This window comes from Cupressus sempervirens, chromosome 4, assembly GCF_028749045.1.
Source record: "Cupressus sempervirens isolate cs-2001-9-10 chromosome 4, ASM2874904v1, whole genome shotgun sequence".
Lineage (NCBI taxonomy): Eukaryota > Viridiplantae > Streptophyta > Pinopsida > Cupressales > Cupressaceae > Cupressus > Cupressus sempervirens.
The window spans coordinates 134,791,115-134,799,578 of record NC_143121.1 but is presented as its reverse complement, the minus strand read 5'-3'; positions in this window follow the sequence as shown (position 1 = coordinate 134,799,578).

The following is an 8,464-nucleotide window of genomic DNA, read 5'->3' as shown; positions in this document are numbered from 1 at the left end:
TCAATATCATTAAGAGTATCTTCTTCATCTAGATTAGTCAAAATAGGATCTAATATACAAATAGAATCATCAAAATCATGCATCTTAACATCATTACTACCAACAACTTTTTCTAACACATCATACATAGTTTTATCTACATAAGGTAAAGATTTTTTGAAGAATAGAATTATGAGATTTAGCTTGAGCATGATGCTTTTTATGGTGTTCATTATAAGATTGATTACATTTTATCTTAAGTGAAATGTGTTGAGAAATAGGAGGAACAACTAAATGATCCTTCATAAGTTCTATAGGAGAATTAATATGATTATTAGGAGACTGACAAGAAATAGGAGAAACTTGATTAACAGATGTAGAAGCCATATACAAAGGAGGTATGGAAGGTTTAGGAAAAAGACCATGGTTAAGAACCATAGAAGGTAAACTTAACTCACAAATCTTATTATGATTATAGGATTGATAAAAATAAAAAAGATTACTATATTAAAAAGGACATGAATTAGGTAATGAAGGCCAAAAGTAGTCAATGGTAGCAGAATACCTGGGCCTAGAAGTATGATATGAAATATGATTAACCATCTTCACTTCATCATCATAAAAAAATTAAAGACAATTATGAATAGGAAATTCAACAACATGCATGGAATTTAATGATGGTGAGCCAAGTTCAACTTGAAAATGATCAAAATTAGGAACAACAACAACAAAGGTAGTGTTCACAAATTTTCCATAAAGTTCAATTGGTAAATCATAAAACCAAATGATAGATAGAGAAAACCATTACAAGTTTGAATCAACACATCTAATGTATCATAAAAACCACATTGCAAACCTTCAATAAATAAAAAATTCTTTTGCACTAAAATTGAATAAGGAGGTAGAATCAAGAAGAAAACCATCAGTGGCTATCTCAACAATCTTAGCATAAATGTAAAGGGGACCATCAGGAGCTTTAATAGTCTAAGAATCATCAAAGACAATCAAAAGTTGTTGAGGTCATTTTTTCTTAGGTTGTTGTCGAGGTTTAGGTTGAGGCTTTAATTTAGGCTTAGTTTTAAGTTTAGGTGGAGCTAAAACATGAGATTGAAGCAAAGATTGAGGTGAAGATATAGATTGAACCACACGCTCCACTTGATTAACAACATGATTAAGATCATCCATCTTTGAATCATACACAATATCCATAGAAGATAACTAACCAATATTATTAGTATCATGTGTAGGTAAAGGATTTGTATAGATTTGATGAATTTGATTAGGAGGAGAAATAGATTTATTCCCATTGAAATAAAAATTATTAATAGATAAAGCATTAGAATCAATTAAATCCTGGACCTTATATTTTAAAGAATAACATTTCTTAGTATCATGGCCATTCTGACAATGATACGAAAAAAATCTTTTAGATAAAAATATTTAGATGCCATTGTAGTAGGTAAAAGAGGTTGGATAGGAGGTAAAGTAATCATTATTAACAATTAACAACTTATTCATATTAGAATGTAAAGATTTAGAAGGACGACTAAATGTATGATTTAATTGAAAAGTAGTAGATGCAAAAGTGACATTATGAGATGCAACAATAGCTTGATCAAAAACTACATTTTCTTGTTTATTTATCTTGAAATAGTTGTTGAATTTTTCAATTTTATTTGAATTAGGATCAGAATCACTTTTATCAATAGGAATAGAAGCCATTGGAGTGGTGCTCTTAAATTGACTCACTTGTAATTGATAATGATGAAGCATTGCGCAAAGTTGTTAAAAGAAAGAGATATAGTAAGCATAATATTATCTCTAATATCCTTTTGAAAATTTTAAATAAACATATGTTGAATATCAATATCAGGAACAAGATATGAAATCTGAGCATGCAAATGCTTAAATCTACCAATAAATTTAGTCATTTTTTCTTTAGAATTTTGTTTACAATGTATCAAGTTAGTCAAAGACAAATTAAGGCCAATGTTGTTTTGAAATTGTTGAATAAATGGATTAACAAGTTGAGGAAATGAATTAATAGAATAAGGAGTCAAGGAACAAAAGCATTGTAAAGCCTTGTCATGAAAAGTTTGAGCAAACAACTTATCATAAATCATATGATCATGAGAATAATCACTACGAAGGATTTAAAATATTTTAACATGATGAATAGGGTCTCCCTTACAATTATAATTCCCAAGATGAGGCATATCAACTTGTTGAGGAACAATAGTATGAATAATATCCTAGAACAAAGGACTTCCAATGTCACACGTAGGAATACTAAACTTGTTTTGAGTTAAGGATGCAAGTTTTTGTTGTAAAGATGACACAATTTGAGCCAAACTAATAATTGTAGAATCATTAGAAGAAATAGGAGAACTAGTGACATTAGAAACACTAGGTAAAGTGTAGGAAACTACAAGAATAGAAGACACAAATGGAAAAATACAAGGATCTCCAATTGGCATAGGAGTAGAATAAGTAAAAGGAAAATTGTGATAAGAAGATTGTGATACAGGAAAGGAAAAAGGAGGAACACTCATAGGAATAGAGCCAGAGGGAACTCTCATAGTCACAAAAGGAGTATAAATAGGAACACTAGGAAATGGAATAGAAAAAGGTTCTACACTAGTCATAGGAGGAATCAACCCTAAATCATGAGCTTCTTGAGCTAAAGGTTTAATATTGGAATACACAAGGTGAGTAATAGCATGCAAGAGACTAACACCCAGGTCACTATCATGAAGAACATTCTTAAGATCCTTGATAGGCTTGAATATAATCTTAATTGTGGTTTTCTTGAAGATGCCAATTACCCATTTTATCTAGCTCATTTTAAAAAAATTGGACTTGTTTATGAGGAATTCTTAAAGAATCATCATCATCATGAGATCACTGAGAAGAGTTTTTCTCCATAAAAGGATTAGAATCAAGAAGAATCAAAGTTTCATTTGGAATCCTAAGGAAAGGAGAAGAAGTCTCAGGCTCAAAGGTACCCATAAGTCTATGATTGCATCAAACCCTAAGATTAGAAGTAGGACTAGAAGTAATAAAGCTCATAAACCAATGCAATGTAAATGAACTAAACTAAGAAAATATAAAGCATAAATGTTTTTGTTTTTTAAAAGAAATTTTGCATTTTTTTTTTTTTTTTTTTTGAATTATAAAATGCAAGAGCATAAAAGAAATCTAATCTTAATGCAAGGAAAGAGCTAACAAATATGAAATGAAATATAACACTCCAAAACACAATAGAGAATCTAATTATACAAAAGAAAAGAGGGTAAGCATGTCAAGTTCACCAAAATGAATGGGAAGAAAATATAATTTATCCTCAACTCAAATTCCCAAAAGGAATGATCCAAATTAATTAACCACAAAAGGTGATCAATGCACAAATAGATCATGCAATGAAGAATAGGGAGAAAGAAGGCCCTATGGTATTTCTATTTGAAAAGTATCTGCTTAAATCTTGAAATAGGTAAAATACAATTTCAGGAATCTTTGCAACCTATTCCAAACTGGAGATGTCGAGATGGGGAAAACTTAAAAAAAATTGTCCTTTTGAAGGGAGGTCAACCTTGACCCTGATAGTTGGGCACAATCTTACCCCAGGGCACAATTGTACCTTGAAAAGTTGACCTTGACCTACATTTCTCAGACAAATTTTTTTCTGAATCCCACAAGTTCGATGAAAAAGGGTATCCAAATCTACTCTTTAATTCATTATTCCACACCTATATTTGCAAGAAAAATTGTTTTTTTAAAATTTGGGTGAGGCTTTTTCCTTGGTAAAACCCTAGTTTGGAATTAACCTTGAAATGTAATTGAAATTACAATATAAATAAACAAATTAAATGAAATAATTCATCTTTCTTATATTGAAATCCTTGTGAAGGATTCAAATCATTGAATCCACAAGTACAAATGGTCCAAATGAATGTAGAGATGTATGTAGGATGTCTCAAATCAATGTAATTAGATCTTCAACACTAATCTTCATTGAATCTTTGCATAGGAAGAAGTTTAGATGAATGTGGATGGAGAAATATTCAACAAGAGGGCTCCATAGAGAATAAATCCTCCAATAGCTAATAATGGTCATCCTTGATGAATTGGATGCTTTAAATTCTTAGTAGATCTTTACTTCATAGTAGGTATATTCTCTCAAGAAAATTAGATAATAAATTTCCTCATAGATTGTATATCATAGACCTTTAGAAATTCGATGTCAAAATGAGGGATGAAGGCTTCCTTATATAGAGATCTAGGGCACAAACTCTTAGAGAAGGTTAACATGGGAGCATTAAATCCCAATTAACCTTAACCCCTAGAAATGGACCTAGATTAAATGTAATTTAAGAGTCTATCATTTCAAAACCCAAAACATCAAAGCCAAAAGTGGGAAAAAGAAAATTTTTGAAGCTTGATGTCCCAAAATTATAGAAAATTAAAAAATGTACCTAGGGTTAGTGACAATGTTGAACTGCCCTAGGTTAGGATCGAGGTTGACCTTGAACTAAAAGGTCTTCCTTTCCCTAGAAAGTAAAAGTCCTTAGTTTCATAGAGAAAGTTGTCATAAATATTTTGGAGAGAGAGAGAGAGAGAGAAGTAGAATAGGGGGAGAACAACTAGATCCATGCAAAGACCCATTCAAGGCACTTGAAATTACCCCAAAAAACTTACTTGAAGGGCTAAAAAATATAAAGATAGAAGTGTTTCCATTTTAAGATGATACAAAAAGTAACAGTAGGAGATAATTTGATAATAAAATAACTCACTTGTAGATTATAGATCTCACATTCAGTCATCCATTATGCTTAGCATTCATACCTTTCACTTGTAATAGATTATTCACCCTTCAAGACTTCAACTCGTTAATCCATCTTCCTCAATATGTCAACTATAGATTAGTTCATTTGGCCACCATAAGAAGGAACACCTCAAGACTTGCTTGTCTATCCCTAGTTTGCACTCTAACATAATGCTTCTAGCCTATTATCTCCTTATATAGAAAATTTTGATCATTTTTTGCTTAATATCAATCATGCATCTTAGGGTTAGGTCAGATTCATTAAATCTTATCTCTTTTCCATTTTGTTCCCTCTAGATACTTCTCTTATAATCCTCATTAAATTTTACTCAAAATGGTTTATCTTGAATTGTGTGTAATCATTTCATCATACTTAACTTCAACATGTTTAACACAATTCAAGAAATCAATTATATTGGGGGTAAGAGTACATAATTGTGTCACCTTTTAGGCTGACTTATCAGAATGACCAAATTTGAGTATTTCTATACAAAAATCAATTTTTCTCAAATGTATGATCTAAATAAATTCATTCTAGCTAAGCTATATATGGTTTCACACTTTTCCAATTGGAAATATCAATTAAATGCATGTTTTATACTAGTTTGTATCCAATTACAAAAGAAATAATATTATTTTAAAAAATTGGTGTTTCAATATCTCTTACTATTTTTTATGATTTTTTTTTTTGTAAAATATAAGCATCATTTATAGAGCTCAAAGTGTAGAATAATTTCATATAGAGTTTATAGTGTTTTAATTAGATATATTATATTGTAATTAAAAAAATTCTATAGGCATGCATTTTAACATGCAAAAAGATGTCAATTTCGAGAAATAAAAAAATATTGAATCATATAAAAAAAAATTTAAAAATTATACGATGTTCTAGAGGAGAGAGTCCTCTTTTAGAATGTATAATTTTTCGTTTGGTTAGAATATATTTGTTTTGAAAAATGTGGTGGGAGATGAAAACTATCAATTTCAGGTGAGTTGAAATTTGTATCACTATAAAAGAGAAGATATAGGTCTAAAGTTAAATTTTTTTTATTATTATTCTAGCTAAATGTGTCGATAACATTGTCTGAGTTCAAATGGAAATAAGTTTATCTCCATATAGTTTTGTGGTGAGAACTAAACCCCTAATTTTCAACAATTTTCAACAACAAAAAAATTAGGAAAATATGTCATTTAATATTCTAAATAATTATTAAAAATTATAATCTTAAACTTCAACCATTTCTACACATTTCATTAGTTTACTTCATTTTCAAATTCTAAATAATAATAGTAGTTTTATGTCATTGAAGATGAACAATTATACTTTTGTTAGCCTTTTCCTTTACAAAACGGTGACACAAGTTTGTGCTTTTACCTTTGGCTCATATTCATTGAATTTTTGATCAAACTAATTTTACTATTACTTAGCAAAAACACGATGTTTTATTGGCAATAACTATCTTCTAATGCTCAGTCAACAGTAGGTTGCTTGACATACACTAGCTCTTTGCTTGGTCATTACTATCATCCTTTGATGCTCAACACATATTAAATTTTACTAGTGCTTGATACTTACTAATGGGAAGTGCAAGAAGTTGGGTCTCACTTTTGGGTAAAATGTGGAAGTGTTTTTCCTATTTTTGAAATTTCTTGTCAATTGATGTCAAAAATTGAGGCATTTAGAGATTGCATATAAAAAGCTTCAAAAATAAAATTTTTACTATTTAGAATCTATTTTTTGAATATGTAATTTATTTGTGTACCTATATGATAGATTTTTTTTTTTGGTATGGATCTTTAGAAACCACTTTTTCAAAATGCCTATTTCAGGACCATACCACACTCATGTATGGCACCATTATTTGAAACAAATAAATGAGTTTTCATTAATCCTTTTAAAGGGAGTTACCTAATACACCTAAGATTGATAATAGTATTTTCCTTAATTTTTTATTGAATATTTTTTTATTATTAATTTTTAATTGGTTTTAAAGGTGAATTTTAAAACATCCCATGTACAAACACTATAATTTGATCAAAATTTCACTTCTTCCAAAAATTCTTGTTTTAAACCTCAAAATAATTGTATGTAGATTGATGAAATATAAATTAATTTAAGAAAAATATAAAATAAAAAAGTTATTAAAGTTTTAGTGAACTTCAATATTTTACATTTATGTACCACCTTTTATTAAAAAAATAACACAAAATTAGTAAATAAAATCATAGCATTATAAAATTTGTATTGCCAAAATTAGGACATTGAGAGGTCTAATGGGTTTTTGTTTCATAAAAAAAATTGATCAGAAAGACCATCGAAAAATTATGGCAAGCTGTGAATTTGTGAGTTCAATGTCTTTGCCAAATGTTGAGAGGTCAAGGCATAGGCTTGATCTCACCAAGTCTATCCTAACCAAAATCTGAGGTAGGAGAAAAAAATCCCACCCAATGTTGTAAGAAAATGGAACCCGCTATTTGAAATTCTAAAAATGGGTGCCTATTCTGAAAAAGTCAAATTGGCATATAAAATCCCCCCCAAAAAACAAAAATTTTAAATTTTAAGAAATGGGTACAGGCTTTTGTAAAATGAAGTTACCCAATTTTTACTTTTCAAAAGTGTGTACCCATTTCTAAAAGTTACAATTTTTTATGTTTTCAAAAACACGTACCCATTTTTTGAAAATACAAAATGGGTACCCAATTTTTAAAAAAGTAGGTGCCCATTTTTGAAATTTTGGATCGGGTGCCCAAGCTTAAGATGGATACCCATTTCTAAAAGAGCATGATCTCAATCTACGAACTTCCCTAGAATTGAGACCCAACTCGTTGGTTCTACCCTAACCTTCTTTTATTGGCATGAACTGATATTTTCTTTTCTTGGCTCATACTAAATTTTCTCAATCACAACTAACTTTTTACTCCACCAGAACTAACTTTTCTTAGTCTTCTTCTTGTCTTTTCCTAAGTATCCTCTCTTTGTAGCCTTGAGTAGATAAATAATTATAAAATATATCATAAATGTATCACTCAGTATTTGTGCTCCTTTTATACACCATATAACTCAACCTTTCTCTAGGTACTCTTATTATCCTTTGTTTTCAAATCCTCTTCATCAATCAAATTAAAAGATAACATTTTGACCAAATTAGCAATTGTGTCTCCAACAAGTAGTAGGTTTGACATAAGTGACAAAATAATGATTTTTCCATGATAGGTTTCATCAATCTCACTCATTTCTATACTTCAATAGACTTCTTTTTCAACACTATGCCCTACTGAGACATAATAGGACACATTAAGTAAGCTATAACACACATAATGACCTAGTAGAATCCTTAGGTTCACATAAGACAACCATGCATCCTAATTAAGTATATGTGTAACATAAGGGTCCCCTCTATGGAATTGAGTAATATAAGAGTCCTTATTTTCTATTAAAGCCAATTGCACCCTATTAAGATACATTTGAACCTATTATGCAATCTATATCACACATAATGACCTAGTAGACTCCCTAGGTCCCCTTAAGACAAACATGTATCCTAGTTACCAGTATGTGTACCATACAGGTTCCCTTCATAGCATTAAGTACTAAAAGAATTATTATTATCTAATGAAACATATTATTCCCTATTAAGACACATCATGACCCATCGTGTAAGG